Source organism: Argiope bruennichi, chromosome 1, assembly GCF_947563725.1.
Source record: "Argiope bruennichi chromosome 1, qqArgBrue1.1, whole genome shotgun sequence".
Lineage (NCBI taxonomy): Eukaryota > Metazoa > Arthropoda > Arachnida > Araneae > Araneidae > Argiope > Argiope bruennichi.
In genome coordinates this window covers 97587494-97607999 of record NC_079151.1, presented here as the reverse complement: position 1 = coordinate 97607999, position 20506 = coordinate 97587494, and the positions used below count along the sequence as shown (strand labels likewise).

General features: G+C 26.3%; 1 protein-coding gene across 1 annotated transcript in view; it reads left to right on the top strand.

Annotated features, from left to right (window-relative positions):
- The window catches only part of LOC129965523 (Krueppel-like factor 2), a 34492-nt gene extending 15231 nt beyond the window's left edge, over positions 1 to 19261 (top strand). The window contains exon 3 of the mRNA XM_056079496.1: positions 18759 to 19261. The gene's annotated coding sequence lies outside the window, so the exon portion shown is untranslated. The remainder of the gene's footprint in view (positions 1 to 18758) is intronic.
- The last annotated feature ends 1245 nt before the right edge of the window (positions 19262 to 20506 follow it).

Genomic DNA, 20506 nt, shown 5'->3' with positions numbered 1-20506 from the left:
ACTTCTTGATTGTAGTAATATCATTTGTCAACTAAATTCCAGTAAATTTTTACAAATCGTTACAAATCAACATGATTTTATAATTTTCCTTGGTCAAAGAGATATGCGATTCCTGCATGATTTACAAATTCAGGATATTTTAATTCAATTACTTTATCTATTTTCATTAGTTTTCTAACAACGTGAATTATTTGCAATTAAAACTACATAATGCCAATAAAATTCCATTAAAACTAATGGCATAGTTTTCATTAAAAAAAATTCAGCTTTCTATCTGGTTTATGCAGACTCTTCGCGATTTTTCTATGATTTTTATAGTAAATACTATGCAATTGATCCATTTTTTCAACATCATTTAATTTAGAATCAGCGTAAGCCCTCTCCCCAAAATTTTCTCGCATTCATTCTAATAAAGATATTATATATCCTTACCATATAAAACTGCGAATCCTGGATAAGACGTTGAAACCCTTTCTTGGCATTGGCGAAAAATAGTTATAAAATGATTTTTGGCTCGTAATCCTTGTCGATTAATTGTTGGTATGCGGTATATACACAAGAATTTAAAAAAAATAAACGAATATGTATTTCCGAGGAATTTTTCGCAATCAATTGAAACCAGAATGTGAATATAATTACAATTGTAATTGTGAGCACATAACAAATTTCGTATTCTAAAATCATTGCGTTTTTATTGCCTTCACATACTTGCGAAAGTACAGATCGACAGATGGTCAATTCTTATCAGACTTAGTTCAAAATTTGATATAAATTTAAATATTAGACGTATGTGTAAAATTTAATCTGTTTATTTCTTCCCGTTTCTTAGTTCTTACGTTCACTTGTACTCAGACAGCAGGAATATTTTCTCTGAGTGGATTTCATTTAAAATTGACAGAAATCTGCAAGTTTAATGTAAAGTTCATACACCAAATTTCATAAGTCTAACTCAAAGCCCTTTTGATCATTCGTGCTCATCTATAACTCAGAGGGATAGGTAGACATAATTTCAAAACTGTGGTTTTCGGATTCAGAGAAGTCTAAAGTATGGAAACTGTCAAAATCTGGAGTTCGAATTTTTTGGTGATTATAATATGATACTTCACGCAAGAGAAAGTGGAAAAAGGGTGACTTTCTATATATTTAAAATAAAAATCCTAGTCACTTCGCGTTTATTGAATTTTTGTCAGTCAATGAGTAAATTTAAATAATGAACCATTTGAAAATATTAGCTACTATAAATATTTATTAAAGGTTGAAAAGAAATAGGGCTTCTCATTAATCTCATCTATCGAAACATGACGACCCGAATGTGTTATAGTAATCATTTGGTCATCATGAATTGATTTGTTTGACCGAAACATTGCTCACATATAGTTAAGACTATACGGAGAGAAATTCTGTCAATTCTATTCGGTCAATAAATTCTGATAAATGAATCATATTAATTATCAACGCCATAAACACCACGTATCTTTTTGGGATTATCAGCAACTTTCTTTTCTAAAAACAAAACGATAAACAAATAAAATAAATTAAAGTATAATTTTAAAAATCCTCTTTTACTGTCTTAATGTTGAAATAAATCTCACATAAGTAGTTTTAAAAAATTACATATTATTTCCATCAAAAGTATTAGATAACTTATAACGAATTTATATCGTCATTTAAAAATTCAAATCTATCAAGTCAATTAATTGTCAAAGAATTTGTAGTGAATCGAATGACAAATGTCTTTTTTTAAATATACTTACTTAGTTGAAAATTTTAATGACGTATATTCTTTTAAACATTGAACAACATTTTCCATCTACATTTATATATTAAATTCTCCGTAGTTTGTTTCTCATTAGAATTTGTTTTTGCTTGAATGTCGTTTTGCTTTGATGTCCGTCATTTTTAATCATAACAAAATTTTAAAAAGACGGGTTTCGAATGTCACAAATAATCGAGGTGAATCGGTTATTTGTGATTATTCTGACATCACACAACAAATTTTTTTGTGCATATAAATTCAGTTTAAATTTGTTTGATTATGATTCAAAATCATAACAGAAATAATTTTTGTTTGGAGAAAAACTTAAAAGTATACGCATTTTTTAAATTAATTTCTCTAATAATAAAAAAAAAATTCTTTATTGAATAAAAATATCTTAAATTTCTCAATATATTCTAGTATAGGAAATTCGCTTTGTTACAAGTTCTGTAACAGAAATTCAAGACAGCTCAAATATCTGTATATGGTACTCGAGACAGGTTATTACAATAAAAACCTTATAATTATTACTGTAAATTACTAGATTATTTTAAAACGTTTAGAAATTTTAAAGTTAAAATTTTTTTTCTTTCTTTATTGTTTGAAGATAAAAGCCAAATGATTTGTTTATTGAGAAATCTCAATAAGAGGCAGGTCAATACAATTATTATTACGTAGCTAAAATGAGCAGTTTATCGCATTTTGAATCAAAATTCGGCAGTGCGTCTTTTTATTTTTATTTTCAACTAAGTATAAAGACTTTGACTGTTCGAATTACTTGTTCTACTGGTAACATCGTTATTGTTACAAGCTGAATCGGCTGTTTTACCGATTAAAGATGCGCTTTCTTTCCTTTAAAAAGAAGGCAGTTTTTAACAGATCTTTAACTTAATTTACATATTTTCATCTAGTATCCAATCAAATCCGCCTTTCTATTTATCGAAAGCCCCAAGCCATTCCTCTTTAGCCTTGAAAAATAGATTATATTTCGCAATTATTGCCCAATTATTCCTATCAAATTAGAATTCACGAAAGGCGAATAAACAGCTTTCATTTATCTAAAAAAGCCCAATTATTATTCTCTAGTGAGCTTTTTACCGATCAGGCTTTGAATTTCAGCTGAACCAGTTTCGATGGCTTCGCAAATTGTGTAAGACTGATAAAGTTTCAGTAATTACCTCTTTAACTATGTAAGTGTTGAAGGCCCATTAACTCTATCAACTTCGAATGGTAATTTTAGCGAATGCGACACATGAGATTTTTTCGCAGTCATTTTTTTATGTGTGTTTTCATCTTTGTTTTATTATTTATGACTTGTTATTCAGTTATATGATACTTTAATGACAGAAAACAATCATCCTATCATCTGTTTCCGCTGTTCCCACGTTTGATCTGGCGTCCAAGGTCGAGCTGGTAAAAAAATTTGATCAGTCTTTGTTATACGTTTGAAGGTCGTTAAAAAAAGCAGTATATTTTTTTGTTATTAGAAAGTTATCAAATTGTTTATTATTTCTAGCTTTTGTATTGTTTTATTCAAACTGAAGTGTAGCAACAAAATAATATCAATAAAATATTTTGACAGATATTTTTAAGAGTTTTGTAGAACTTCAACGATGTGGTTTAATTGGAACCATAGCCGTATAAATGAATATAACCGGACAGTTGATGTAAAAAAAAAGTTATTTCTTACGAAAAAAAAAGTGCTTTTAACGCATTAGTTCAATGACTGCAGAAGCACAGTTGCTTACATTTTTTATAGCAATGTTTAAACAAGTTAATCAAATGATTCGTTGTCTATTCTGGCTTTCATTCGAGAAGATTTTTTTTCTAGATTTCTTATTCTTTTTTTAGTTTTTACTTTTTTTTTATCTTGTTAAACTCCGGATAACTGAATTTCGGATAATTGAAAATCTAAAGTAATTCACTGCTCTCTACAGCTACTGCTCATATAAAATATAAGATTGTGTGTGTGTGTGTGTGTGTGCGTGCGTGTGTGTGCGTGTGTGTGTGTGTGCGTGTGTGTGTGTGTGTGCGTGCGTGTGTGTGTGTGTGCGTGCGTGTGCGTGTGTGCGTGCGTGCGTGTGTTTGTTTTCCATTTGAATGCAGCATTAAATCTCTGCCTTTTCTGAAATACGTTCATTGTTGACTTATCATTTGTTTGCTAAAGAAATTTAAATATTGTACATACGTATATTTTTTTTTTTCGTCTTTTTTATTTCTATACACATAATATGATGCCTTGAGATGGATAATTATCTGTATATTTCCATGAAAAAGTCATTAAAGGTTGATGCAAATTCTCTGTTTTTATTTTCCATTGGTGATAATTGTTATACGTAGTACTGTTGTACTGTATAATTCAGTTATTTCATAGGTTTCTCATTTGATGAAATAACTGAAAAGGAAAGAAACTATAAAATAACCGATATCACACTTTAACGACAATTTATATACTATGTAGCAAATGATTTCATATTCACTCAAATTTAAGATTTTATTCTCTACTTATACTCAATTGGTTAAAAAAAATTTGCCGCTTCCCCTTTTATCATTGTTTTAATTATTCGTGACATTTTTAAGCAAAAATTGGTTAATCGATAATAATCAAAAATTGCAAACTTAAATAATAATTCTTTTGATTACTCTGTATTCGATTCATAGCTTAAAATTGCTTGGATGAAAATGTAATTTTTTTCTGAGATCTTAAATTAAACTAATAATATGAACAAAATCCATGTTTGAAAACATTGGAAAATATTAAGTTAAAATATTTCAATCAAGATATTTTGGAGCAGAAAATATATGATTCCAAATCTGAGGTTACTGATAAATCATACTGAAAAGATGATGCCTTCACCTTCCATTCTGAGAAAAGTCAAATTATCAAAATCTTGCCTTACCGCCTGGAATCTCTGATAAGTTTATATACCAATTTGTATTTATTATTATTATTATTTTGCCTAAAGTTGGTTTAAAAATTATTAAAGAAAAATGTTCGAATTTTGAAAGGAAAAGTTTTCTTGAGAAAAAAACAACAACTTTAATTTATTGCATGGGCTAAACTCTTCTATTCAGAGTCAAACATTGCAGCAATATATGATTCACTGTGCAATTTTATTTGAGGCTTGCTCAAATTTATTTCTATATCTTTAACTAACATTGTAATTTTTTAACGATGAAAAATAATACAATTGTTTTGGACAAACTTTTTTTGCATTGTACTTTAAATTTCAATGGAATTGAAATTGTTTGAGTCAGCCTTCCGATATGATCTTTCCGATTTCTAAGGTTAACTATACACAGATTTGTACACAGTGCTCTGTTTAGGATCTATATAATTCCACTTTTGCCTTTTTAAAGGATTTTATTTTGAATGGAATGTTTAAGATGATTTTATAAATAAAATTCCTCTGCTATATTTTTGACAGGGAAATGGAAAGTTATATTTCTTGAACAGATTTAGTCAAACAATTAAATGTTTTTTATTTATTAAATGTAATTGAAAGGGAAGTATACAAATAAGTTTCAAAATTATTTTTCTGTAGACTTGCATTCTATATTCATTTACAGAATGTAGAATGTAATTTTTATTTCTCTAAATTCTATTCAGGTCGACATTTATTTATAAAGATCTGCATAAATTTTGGTTGAAAATAAAGTTCATAAAAGGTAAATTTAATTTCATTTAAGAAAGGATTTATTCATTTTGTAATAATATGTTACATCTTTGTTAGAAAAAAAAGTTTCTATTAATTTTAAAATTTCACTCTTCATTCTTTTCATAAAATACTAATGGCCTTAACATAAATTTCTTAAAATAAGACAATTGGACAGAAAATGGTTTGAAGTAATAAACTAATTAGCATGCAAGTATTTCAATAAATCAAGAAAGTCTGTAGCCAAGTTTTCAAGATTTTAAAATAAAGAAAAATTGCTACCAATTGTGATTAAAAATGTCAAAAGATAAAAGTGAAATGAAAACATTATTGAACCAATTTTATTGAAGGTCAAAAGAGTCATTTATTAATGGACCTTGACCCGATTTATCAATGATTCCTCTCATCTATTGTTGTTTTCCCATTGTAATGTTGTAATGCATTCAGGATCAGTTAAAACGAAGAGACAAAAAAAAAAAAAAAAAAAAAAAAACCTAGAAAAAGGTAAAACTATTGTAAGCATTTGTTTCGGTTAAAATAATGTTTTGTACAGCAGCAAAAAGTGCTTTATCTATGAATGAATAATGAAGGATTTCCGAACACAATTAAAGTTCTTTGTTTCATGTTTACTTGAAAAATACTTCTTTAATGTAAATTGAAAGCCAAACTAAAAAAAAAGAAGATATATTTAATGTTTTTAAAGTTTATGTTTCCTTTGATTTTCCTTGATTAAATGAAAAGTCAATAAACTTTATTCACCTACTGTCAAATGAATTCTTGCTTTGTTAATAAATTTATTATTACTATTAAGCATTATAAAATATTTTCTGGTACATTAATTTAATATGATAACGTATTTAATCTTACATACTATCTGTAAATTATGACATGAATATACAAATATCGTTCAAAACGCCATAGAGGATGCCATTGAATTTAGACATATCAATTTGGACGGTAGTTACCTTTTGAAAGTAGGTGTATTCTAAAAAATGCTTTAGAATTTTTTAATTAAATGTTTAATCTTTTTTCCACTCTAACAGTATATTATTGAATCAAAACGATTTTTACAAAACATTACAAATTTTTAAAATACATTTTTTGATGAATGAATTTATTTTCAATTTTTCATTTTGCTTTTAATGAAATTATCTCATATATATTTTTAAAGAAACTTTTTTATTGCTTTAATCACTAAAGTAATATTAATACTTTTGCGGAGAGGTCAAACGTATTTTTTGAGTCAGTGTTATCACTGCTATGTAATTAAGAAAAAATTTTAAAAATAAATACAATATTGTTGAAGGAAGCATATATTTCGGAATAAAATTTCGAATTAAAATTTTTTTCTAGTTTCTTTTGATAAAGCTAAATGAAACTTTATTTAATCTCTTTAGAAATTTGTTCTTTTTTATTTTCTTCGATTTTGGGAAAACTGTATATGAATAATTGTTTCGTTCTCAATGCATTGTATAATAATTTTTGAAAGAAATTGTTATGATTTTGTCACTTTTCAGCCATCATTGTAGTAGTCTTTTTTTTTCAGCATGAAATTTGCTGCGATATATTATGCATTATTTTAGTAACATAATAACCAATTAATATTTTAAATTAATTTTCATGTAACAATAAATCAAATATCTAATTTTTGGATGTTCTTAATCTGTAATTTCTAAACATTGAATGTGGTAGATAAAATAAGATAAATAGTACTCAAATTACTAATAACTATTTGAAACTTGAGCAGAAAGCTACTTGAATTTTAAACACTTTTAAATGGAAAAGCGAAAAAAAAAATTTTTTTAATCAGCAAATTGATTTCTTTATTTAATATCGTTGCGAACGCAAATCGCACCAAGAAATAAGAAAAGAAAATTCATAAAAACAATTATTCGGAACGCTCTTGAATCGATTTTTAATATTCCTGCATTACATGAACAATCAATCACGATATTATCAGAATTATCATAATCAATCACTATGCTTCTATGATAGCTTATTTGACCGTAACATGCAAAATATGCTTTATATCTCTACTATTTTTTTTTATATTTATGCTGAATTTACTATACAATCCAGTTTATTTTTGTTTTTATTTATTGCTACATGACCTGTTTATGAATATTATTTTGGAACTATTCTTTTTCCACATGAGAAAAATAACTTCTGCATTATTTTGTGTCATGTAAGCAATTGTACACTGGAATTTCAATTATTAACGCAGGAGTTTCCCGTTTTATATTAATTCACAAACTAGTTAAATTTATTTGACAGTATGGAATGTGACATTATTTTCACATTTATAATTTTCTGAAAGATTGCTTAGATAAAATAACCTACTTTGTTTACTTACACCTCTTAAATATTGTGCAATTTTTTATTCAAAAGAATCCATTTCAGATTAACTGCTCATTTTTTCCCATCTAAATCGTATACAAAGAAGTTGCGACCCATTTCAAGACAAAGGATAGGGTGTAAAGACGTTTTGTAAATTCCTGCTTTTGTAAAGAAACCTATTCTTTTTTAATCAGGTTAATTTATATTGTTACTTCGTGAAACATTTTTAACTTTGCGCATTTACAAAATTTTATTTTATTTTTATTTTTCTAGATGAATTCTTTGTTATCGTATGTTCATCACTCATTTTCTTTCGTGCAGTAACAATAATCATTCTCGACTCATAATTTTCTTTACGTTTAATTGTTTTCTTATTTTTTTCAATGAAATTACCATGACTTTCATCTTTACCTGAAAAGATAAATAGTATACTCGGTATAAGAAAGTAAAACATTTTTCTTTGAATTTTTGGCCTTTTTTAATTTTTATGCCATCGGGGTTTTTTTTAAAATTTATTTAATTGAACTTTAAATTTGAATATCAGTAAAGTATCATTTTATACTAATCTCTGTCTTTCATCCCTTCATTCTAAAAGGTGAATGCCGAAATATTTTGTTATAAAAATTCAAAATGTTTTCTTTCAATTTTTACTGATTTTAAAGATTTTTTTTTTTTTTTTTTTTTTTTTTTTTGTTTTAGTAGGTTTTTTTTTTTTTTTTTTTTTTTTTTTTGATTCACATAATTTTACTTTAGATTTGAATACCAACGTTGAAGGTGAATTCCAATGACCAAAAAAAAATATTTTCCCTTTTTATCACACGAATGATGACTTTGGAAAATAGGATTTTTTAAAAATATTATCAAATACATCGTTGAATTGATATTTCTTTCTTTCCTTTATTGGCTTATGCACATAAATTGACTAATGAAAAGTCATGTCTTTCTTTTACTTTTCTACTTTTACTACTTTACTAAAATTACGGATTTTATTTATATTTTGTATAATTCAAAAGTAAGTTCAGTGGATTACCAAAATTTCTTTATTTTGTTATAATATATGTCAAAAATCTGAAATGCAAAGATATATTGTACAAAAAGATTGTAGATTTTTTTCGTGGATATTTTTTATTAGTAGAAATAATGGATCATTTGTCATCTTACAACTTATTCTTCCATGCCACTAATTTATATTTTTGATAATTCTATTCTTTTGCTTCTAGTTTTATAAAAGTATAAATTTATATCGTTTCACGATAAATAGCACGATATTTTTACTTATGTATGTGTCATACAGTAATCAATTAAATAAATCAAGTTATTCACATTTATTTTTTATTACCATTGTCAGTCACTAATACCAAATTTTCCCATTTATTGATGAGTTCAATTGTCATTTCGTATTCAGAAGTTGGTCTCACAAATCAATACCAATTAGAAAATTCCAAAACAATTCTAAACCCGAATGTTATGTTATGTGTCTCTCTCCGAGAGACTGGTTTAATTTTTCTGAAATTTTAGAAAAATAGCAATTTATATTGTATATTGTTTATCAATAGTGCTATATTTTTGTGAATTTATTTATTACTTAATTTTCATTCAATAACTAATGAAACATTTCGAATTCATTCGTAATTTTATCTTTGTTCTGAATGATTTATCACTTCAGAAATTAAACTTTCACATTGGTTGAGGCTTTCAGTCATCATTATCTGTACACGGAAGTTCGTGTTCACTAATAAATACAATAAGAAAACTCAAAGTAACTCATCATCCAAATTTTATACTATACATATATCTCCTTTGTAACTTTTATTTAATTTTTTAAAAGGTTAAAAGTATAAGAAATTGGATTGCATAATGTTTATATATATAATAGGTATTATATTTTTATTTAATTACTAGTTGATATATCTGACATTTCCCAGAATTTAAATACTTTCAAGTATGATATTTTTAATGTAAAAACTAATGCTGTGGAAATTATTATAATACAGGCAATCTTTTTAGTATACTACAACATTTGATTGTTTTCCTTTGGTTTTACTGACTTATAATCACTTGGAAATAGAAGATATATCAGTTCTTCCCTTCAGTTCCTTTAAGTGACATTAAAGAACTGCTTTAAACCAATAAAAAATTACTAAACGATATAAAACAAAAATTTCAAAAAATAGCGGCAAAGTAAATTAGTTTTACTTTTATTGTATTATAAAATCGTCTGCACAAATTTTTAAAAGAATCCATATAAACTGAAGGAAACTTTACACAGAAAGGAGTTTAGTATCACTGAAACGACACATTTTAATATGAATATTAAAATATTTTTGCAAAAGAATTACCTTCGAAGTTACTATAAAAAATGTCAAAACTACATCTATTTTCTAATAAATTGAATCTTAATTTTTTTCCCTTTGAAAGTTTGCGGTATTTTTTCTCTGGCCCTAAAGAATAAATGTGCAAAATTTGTTTGAAATCGATCTGATCGTTTAGACAGAAATGTGGAACATAAATCTGAAAAGATTGCGGTATTCTTTCTCTTATCCTGAAGAATAAACGAGCAAAATTTGGTTCAAATGGATTTGACAGCTTAGGCGGAAATGTAGAACATATATTTGAAAAGATTATGATATTATTTCTCTTGTCCTGAAGAATAAATGTGCAAAGTTTGGTTGAAATCGATCTGGTCGTTTAGACGGAAATGTAGAACATATACCTGAAAATATTCCGATACTCTTTCTCTTGTCCTGAAGAATAAATGTCCAAAGTTTAATTAAAACAGATGTGGTCGTTCAAGCGGAGAAGTAGAACATACATACATACAGACACAGACAAAATAACTTTTATTTATATTAAGATTTTTCATTTCAGTGCTCAATTAAGTATGCCAAGAACGTTCAAAATTATTTTTTTATCGTCATTCTAAGTCACTAATACTGAAATTTCACATTGATTGATGTTTTCAATCATCATTAAGCATTCTCAGATGGTGGTCTTCACAAATCAGTACCTTTTCGAAAACCCAAAACAGTTCCAAAGCCCAAATTTCTCACCAGACACTACAAGGCGTTTAAATAACCCTCCATTACCTGCAATACTTCGCATTTACCTACCAAGTCGCGCGCGTGAGCCGGAGTTCAAGTTAAAAAATAATTTGTTAAAGCTTGTTGCAAAGGTGCACACGAAGAGATAATATGCAAGGGAGGGCAACGAAATTGTCCCACCCCGAAGAATATTCTTAATCAGGCGATTTCATCTAGTGTTCTATCTTTCGAGAGTGGAAGCGTGAAAGAAGAGAAAGAAGGAATAAACATCGAAGAATTTTGCAAGATAACACCCTTAAGTAAATGTTCAGTCAATATGGCTTCCGATAAATCGGTGCTAATGATAGGGTGTAAATAGTCACGACGTTACGCCAACAGGTAGTACGTAGGGTAAATAATACATGGAAGGGGCCTTTCACAAATATATAGTTCGTGGAAGCTGCAAAAATTGCATTTGTTGATACGGTGTTTTTGTTAACATTATGAAAAGAGAAATATAGGTTATAAGTGAGTCTCTGTTATTATCAGGATTATTTTTTTAAGTAGTATTTCTTATAATTTCAAAAGGTTTTGTTAAATAAAATGTTAAGAAAATGAACTTTCTTGAGTTGTGTGGATTTTATATCATTGGAGTTTGCTGCCGAAAAATTGTATGCGGGTTTGATGAAATAAATAAAAAAAATGTTTGTCGTTTTTAATATCATTTTTTTTTAATATGGTATGTCAGCATATTGATAAAAATGATGTATTGAGTTTACCTAAAAAGAAAGTTTGATTTTGCTCAAAAACATACCTTTAATTTTGCGTTTAATTTTTGTAATAAAATACAAAACAAAATATAACCGAAACTACTAGAATTCTTTTAGTTTAAGTTATATAACTATTTTCGGAATGTTTTCTTTTAATGTTGAAAAATGCTTAATGAATTTTTGAAAAATACATTATATTTCTGTTCATTCCTTGAGTATTGGGGTTCGACTAATAAATAACATGAAATTTTCAAAATTTTCTTGTCATGAAAAAAAATTAACTACAATTGTTTTAAATGGAAAGATAGCTTATTTTTTAATTCAGGAGAGATAAAACCTATTGAGAATTATTGTATAAATTTATATAAAAAATATGAATTAGATTTTAATTTATGAGGTTTTCTGTAAGAAATTTTTACCAATATTTAGTATTTGTGAAAATGGCATTTAAAGATATAAAACAGCATCATAAAGTAAATTATATAAAAATAATTGTAACTTTTCCAATTATTTTTTATGTAAATATATGATTTGAAACATATAAACAAATTCAAACGGTTTTATAAAGAACATTGTTAAGATATCAAGAGTTTTGAATTAAAAAAAGTTAGTTATTCTGTAAAAAATTGACTTTTCAACATAATCAGCTACAGCTAATTATAAATAAAAAAAATAATGAATTTTCTGAATTAAAATTGTTTATCAAAGGTTGGTAAAATATTTGATGAATGAAATGAAAACGATTTGAATTTCAGGGCAGCAATACAATCTATTGTTAGAAATTAAACAAACAAACAAAAATTGCAAAATTTAGGAACATTTTTTACAACTGACTTCATTAAAATGACAACCTTTTAAATTTTGAAACAGATTAAAATACACTTTTGTATAATAATATTTTCAGTGTTATAGCTGAAAAACATCAAAATTTAAATTTTAATTAATTAAAATTTCCAAAAATAAATGCGAGATTCACATTTCCATCCTTTAAAGTGCATATGTACTAAACTTGATAATTGTAGGTCAAATTGTCTGGCTTGTAAGACGACAACGCGCTTACACACACACACACACACACACACACCTTTATTATTAATAGATGTTGAGAACACACGCACACACACATTTTTATTACTAATAGATGTTAAAAGCACACACACATTTTTATTATTAATAAAGAAGTTCAGATCGAAAATTAAAATGAATAGCTATAATTTTAAATAAAACTTAAAAATAGCATCTCACATCGCTGCTTGCTTTCACTTCTGACAGTCCTGTCAAAAAGAACTATTTTGAGCATTCAGTCTGACAAAAGCAAGCTTCTGCATTTTCCGGAAGCTCGTTGTGCATATTGCATTTCATGAATATTCTAATGGATGCTACTTCTTTTCATTCTGCATGGAATGTGGTGGGGAGGTATGCTACTAACCTAGATATTTTAGGAGATTGACGTCTACGAACGAGAAATAAGGGTCAGCGATTTAACCTGAATGTCAAAAACTACTCAATGAGGAATAGCAGAAAATTCTTGAAAGATGAAGTCATATTTGCCTGATGAATGAACAATCTGTTTTGTTCTCGTTCTTTTTGCAAAAATTCTCTGAAACAAGAATTCTCGAAATCCCATTTGTTACAAAGCTCGTTTGTAAGACAACTCTTTAAATGATCGTGAGTTCAAAACGTGACGTTCATTGGAGAAAAAAGTAAATTTAGACTTTTGAAATGGTATTTAGAGAGTCGTTGAGGAAATGTCATAAAAATTGCTAGTTTTTAAGAATTTCTAGATTTTTATGAAAACTTATCTGGATTTCCTTTTTTTCATAACGTATAATGTTTCATATTCTATTGGCATTAAAATAGCTAGAATGAATTTCTTAAATAATAAGTGAAATCTCTGCATGTAATTTTGAACTAATCATGATCCATGAGATGGATCGCAGTTCAGGAAATAAATTTTCTTATGTCGAGGTGTGTTTTATCGTTACCTGAGGCAAAGCTTTCAAATCGATTCAAAAACTTTTGCGGCAAAATAATTTGCTATTTATACAACATTGTAAAATTATAAAATAAATAATGCTACATTGGTGTATTATATCTGAAATTATAATAGTATTATGTATTTACACATGAATGTAGACTAACATAAATAATCTACAATAATACAATCTAAAAAATCATACCAAATTATTTACATACAACTTTTATGTTTATCGGTACAATTAGGTTAAAACATCAAAATGATTATATACATCTTTAAAACAGATTGAATTTTATAACAAAATGAGCTTAATGATGAAAATATCGACATTCAAATAAGCTAAAAACACAATTAAAAAATTGGAAGAGCATAACTGAATCATTTTTTTAATTGTATATGAAATAAACGAAAAAACAAAAAAAAAAAAAAAAACCAATGTAATCATCCAAAAATTGGAATTCCAGATTTAGATGAATATCCACCTTTCAGAGTCCAAAAAAAAAAGCATTTTTGTGATTATATATGTTGCCGCTAATACGATAGCTCTGAAACGCCTCAAGCTAGACGCATGAAGCTTGAATTAAGCCAAATTTTAGATTTCACTTAATTTTTGAACGAAAAACATTCACAGGAAATCTGAATATCTGGCTGTTCAAATTCAAGTAAGCTCGATGATAACTACAAAACAAAGAAAGCTAGATAGATAAAATTTAATATACAAATTTTATATATAAAGTTCTTACCAATTTTGAAACAAATCCATAACGGATTGACCATATGTCGGTCTGCACTTTTGCAAACAGGTAAATGCGATCACTCAAAAACACCACGATTAAAATAAATCAAATTCGATCCCCCGTTTTATAGTGTAAGTGCAAGTCCTTATCAAATGTGTTAAAGCCAATTTATTAAAGAATCGGTCATCTGTCTGTCTGTATTTTCGCATGCATGTAAATGTGATGACTCAAAATCTCAATAACTTCTGTAAGTTAATTTGATATGCGATTTATTATTGTAATTACAATTCTATGTCAAAGTGAGGTTTTTATTAATAAAAATTATATTTTGTATAAGGAGTTACACTGAAGAAAAGCTTTAAATTCCTTGTTTTTAAATAAAGGCATTTTGTGCCTTCGTTATGTTTGTTGTGAGGTCTTTACTATGACTCAGAGAGTAACGAAAATTGTCTTTTTCTCCTAGAAAGCTAAGTATCTCCAACCCTTTCTATACTTATTGACAGGTTTACGAACTAAAATGGAGCTATTTTGATACTTTCCAGCAACATTAATTCAATAAATAATGTAAATTGGAGTTTTTATGACTCTGTTGGCTTTTTTTTTAAATAGGAGATACTGATGTCAATTTCTTAAATTTAATCGCTTTATATTATTTATGACATTTACATTTTAGAATTATAAAATGATTACACGCATAGAATCCAAAGATTCTATCATCTACGTATCGTAGTGTTTAATACATATTCTGGAAAGTGCTTACAAAAATAAACAAATTTACTGAGCACTTCTATCATTTAAAAGAAAAATAAACTTCAGCTGCCAAGTAAAATGTATGATTTATTGGTTTATTTAGCACCAAATCATTTTAAGAATTTAACGATTTTTTTTAATTAAATGAGCATTATTATTAATTTATTCATTCTACAGTTCGTGGGTTTAAAATATTTTCATGTATTTTATTAATTTAATATCCATCTAAAAACTTCCTTGTGCTTTATAGCATTTGTGAGTAAAGTTTAAAGAAAATTTCGTCGACAGTTTAGATTTCTAAAACTAAATTTCAGTTTTTCAGTTTTATTTATATAATTTAACACTCTACGGAGTATCAAACCACAAATTAAGCATATTTTGCATTAAAAATGCATCTAATATTTTAACATAAAAAGAGTCTAATATAAAATATTATAATAATAAAAATTCGCTTATCATCTGCGGCTTTACTTTTAATTTATTTCAGAATATCATTTTTATAAAACGATTTTCAAAAGCCTGGCAAAACCAAATTGTTTCAATAATTTATTAATCATTTTTAGGAAATGATTCCATATTTAAATACTCCGAGTGGGAAGTCGGAAACAAATAAACAAAGTCATTTACAAAATCGATAGCAATTAAAATTTCCATTCAATAGGAATCATAACTCTGAAGCTATAATAATGCTTCATTATGAAACATTATGAAAAAATAGTTTTAATAAGTAAAAATTAATGGTTAAATTAATTGTATTAAGATGTTTCTTTTATTTCCGAATATTTGTGAGTTAAATATAATGATAATCATTTCAGCTGTTGGAATTTATATGATGTGCAAGCTATTTATGAAATTTCACTTTTATTTATATAGATAAAACAACAAATTTCCATTTTAATAAAAAATAAAATGTAACAAATTTCCATTTTAATAAAAAATAAAATGTAACAAATTTCCATTTTAATAAAAAATAAAATACAACATCAAATTTCATTTTATCTTTTCTTCTACTTAAAGACTGCAACATTCTGCAATATTATGAAAAAATATTTTAATAAATAAAAATTAACGATTAAATTAACTGTATCGAAACATTTTCCCCCCATTTTCTAATATTTGAGATTTAAATGTAAAAAAAATCATTTCAGTTGTTGGAATTTATATGGCGTGAAAACTAATTACGAAATTTTACTTTTTTTATATAAATAAAATAGCAGATTTCCCTTTTAATAAAAAATAAAATGCAACACCAAATTTCGTTTTATCTTTTCTTCCACTTGAGATTGCAGCATTCTACAACATTATCGAAAAGATGGATTTAATAAATACAAATTAATTATTAAATTAATAGTATCGAAACATTTTTTCCATTTCCTAATATTTGTGAGTTAAATACAAAGATAATCAATTCAGTGGTTATAATTCATAAGGCAGCACGCAAGCTATTTATGAAATTTCACTCTTATTTATCCAGCTAAAACAATAATTTCCCTTTTAATAAAAAATAAAATGCAACACCAAATTTCATTTTATCTTTTCGTCTACTTTAAGATTGCAGCATTCTTCCCTGTGGCTATTTCGTCCGGCACACCAATCAATCAAAGGATTGCGCAGAAGGAAGAAGTGAATTAAACATTACGTGAGGGGGGGGGTAGAAAGTAAAGAGCGTTTAAAGTACCAAAATTGACGTCATTTCCGTTTTTGGAAGGATGTTAGAAAAGCACAATGGAGTTCCTTTTTTACCATGACAAAAGCGTAGCATTCCCTTGAAAATGAATTCCGACTAAGTTCGGTTGGGAAGAGACAGGAGGGTAGATAATAAGAATAAATAAATAACAAAAATAGCGTTCTAGATGGCGTTACCAAACGAGTTTCGATTCGTTGACGATGTTTTTTGTCGTGTGGATATGGCTTCCAGATCTTCACAATGAAAAACTATCGGGGGGTTTCGGTTACGACTGGTTACACTGCAATTCTTATGTTTAATTAATCTCCGCTGGAGGCTCCAGTCTTTTCTCTCTTGTTTTCATTTCACTTTTTTTCGTTGTTGCTCCTTCCAAATGTCTGTTGTGGTTGAATTAAATCGACGGGTTTGTTTTGTCTGATTTCAAATATCATTCAAATAATCACGATGCAAGTTAAACAAACCCTGTTTTGTAAAATTTTTCTCAACAAAAATTAAAATTGGGAATTCCGTCCTTAACCTGGCTATAAACGATGTTTTGGTAGCATGTAAAGTAAATCAGATTCTTTAATAATGTAGGGTTAAAAATAAATCATTCTTTATTCAAGGCTATTTTAGAAAAAAAAAATTATCTCTTGTGATGAATAACTTTTTATTTATTAGAAGAAAAAATATTCCGTTTCTTTACTTCATTTTCGTTAAATTCGTAAACTTATGCTAACAAACAATAAATTACAATATGTTATTATTATTAATTTTGCAAACAATACCTTTTTCGTAATTATGAATTTATGAAGCAATTAAGCACATGATCTAAAAGTGACTGCTAAAATTTTTAAGTAATAAATAAATTGTTGCAATCCCTATCACTGAGAAATATGTTATTATGGAAGCTTGATACTTCCTTTGCTTTCGTTGTCAAATAAATTTCAGTGTTTTCGTTTGAAACCAATTCTATTTTATTAGTTTTTTTTTGTCACATTTATAAAATTTTGCATTACTACTCATATTTTAATGAAGAAATGATGAGATGAGATTTTTTTAAAGTTTGGATATATTTTTGTGCGGAATCCGCATGGGAGGTGCTTTGGAACTTTGATATCTTAACCCAGAACACAATATTTTACATTATATTAGTGAAAAGAAGTTTTATTGCATTGAATTTGACGTTTATTGGGCCAAGAAACGCGATGAATTTTTGATGAAAAAGAGATTGAAATGCCACTACGATACCTAAACGATGCCCTCGTAGCCTGTAATTTACTAGATTCAAAAGTAGAAGTTTTTGTTCCAAAAATTATGCTTGTAATGTTCTTCTTTAGTTTTATTATAGTGGGATAATGCTTAAAATTACACTAATTTTTTTAATGTAAATTGTCTGTGTGTAACGCAACCTGTAAAAAAACTGTTACACAAATTCGGACTTTTTATTGAATCCCTTAAAGACTCCACAACTTAAATTAAAAATATTGTTTTCAATAAATTAGTAAACATTTTAATAGTGAAAGAAAAATTGACATTTTAACTATTGCATTAAAAAAAGAGAGAAAATAAAAATTAAAGTAAAAGGGGAAAAAAACGTAGATAAAAATAACCGAATGTTTAACTTTGTTTCTTTATTATTTAAAAAAAAATCCTAAAAATTTCAAAAGCTAAACTGGATGAAGTTTCCAAAACTAAAACATTCTATTTGTTGTTGTTTTTAAAAAAAGTGTATATTTTAAATCAAAATTTTTTTTAATTTGTATCTTCGAATTTGCATATTATCTTAGATAAAACTTTATTTCTAGAATAATTTTTTTCAATTTTGTTGATATATTGAAACATAAATGTTATTATATTATACGTTTTGTCATTTATGAAATTCATTTATATACCATTTATATTTATACTGATACATTTTCTGTATTCTTTTAAAAATTATTAATATTTCTTATTTTTATATATTGATATAAAATACTTTTTTTTGACAACATGTAATAAGAATGATATATATATATATATATATATATATAATTGTATATTTTTTTATGAAATTCTTTAACTAAAATATTATCTTATTTTTAACAGGTCAGAAAATGCCAGGAAGGAATGATGGCAGTGGTATCAATTTCAAAGAAAATGCATGTTTCACTTATGCTTCTTCTTAACAATTTTCTTGCTTTTTTTTTATTGAATTGTTATTATTTTACATCACAAATTTGTACAGCCATATCAAAAACAGTCTATTTTTAATTAAATGTCAAGTAAAAGTTGGTGCAAAATTGGTCATTTGTACATTAAAAAATTCTTTTGTAAATATTTCATGTAATATATTTAGATCAAATATGTTTAACGATCAAATTTGAAATATTATCCTTGAGTTATCTGAGATGTGTACCAAGCATTTTATTGAAAAGACATAGCGAAATTTAGAAATTAAATATTGTTAATTATATGAAATTGTTTCCGAATAATCTTAAAGCCCAAAGATAGAATTTTCGAAAAATTTCATTTGTAATCACTTTTAAACAATTTGGCATTTAATGCAATCTCTCCAAAAAAGAAAGATATTTATGAAATTAATGAACTAAAAAGGAATTATTAAATTTATGGAATTCATACAGCTTGTTAGAATTTTTCAATAAAATATAATGTATTGGAAATTCTTTTCACGATAACAATTAACTCAAATCTGAAGTCTTTAATATGAAATATTAATTCTTTATTATATTCAAGGCATCTCTAAATCAACAAATCGTATTTTTCAATAAAATAAAATGTATTATACTTTTTACCAAAATAACTCACTCAAATTTGGTATCTTTAATGCGAATTATTAATATTTTATTTTATTCAAGGTATTTCTAAATCAATAAATCGTACTTTTCAATAAAATAAAATACATTAAAAATCCTTTTCATGAAAATAACTCTCTCAAATATGTTGTCTTTAATATGAATTATTAATGTTTTATTTTATTCAAGGCATTTCTGAATCAATAAATCGTATTTTTCAATAAAATAAAATGTATTGAAAATCTTTTACACGAAAATAACTCGCTCAAATCGGATGTCTTTAATATGAATTATTAATATTTTAATTCATTCAAGGCATCTATATATCAATAAATCGTATTTTTGTCATTGAAGTTGTTTTATGCAATCTTTTCGTACATAATTTGACTAAAAGATTCTATTCTAAAATGCGAATGTTATAAGAATATAATTATATAAAATCGTCTGTTTTTAAAATTTGTAAAGAACATGTGATTTTTTTAAATAACATTATTATATAGAAATGCAAAAATAACCGAATAAATTTTTATAAGTTCTATGTTTTAATTTTTAATATAATTTATTTTTTCCTTCTTTAATTTACTGTGAACATCATAAAAAAATTCTTAAATTCTTTTTGTCACGATGAGTGACATCAAAGTTAAATTTTTTAGTAAAATCGTGAATTCACGAGCTTGACATGCTGGTCGTGTGTAAATTGTGTAAATAGACTATTTTCATGAACAGATGTTCTATTTTTATTGCCAACTATTTTGTGGATTGTGTCTGTTTCTATAAGTATTTTGTAAAATATGAATGTATTTTCTTTAAAGAATACGGTTGGGAATTTTGGTAAATAAAAAATATTTTTTTAAATATGTGTACATTTCATCCAATTTATAAATAACATTTCCATTTGTGTTTAAATCGTTTACATTTTTCATCCAATTCTATCTTTAGCAAGAATTTTAATGAATTTCTTGTTAAAAATCTTTTATTAAAATACAGTTCCACAACCAAATTTATGAAAGAAAATGTAATGCCATAATTTTATATATATTC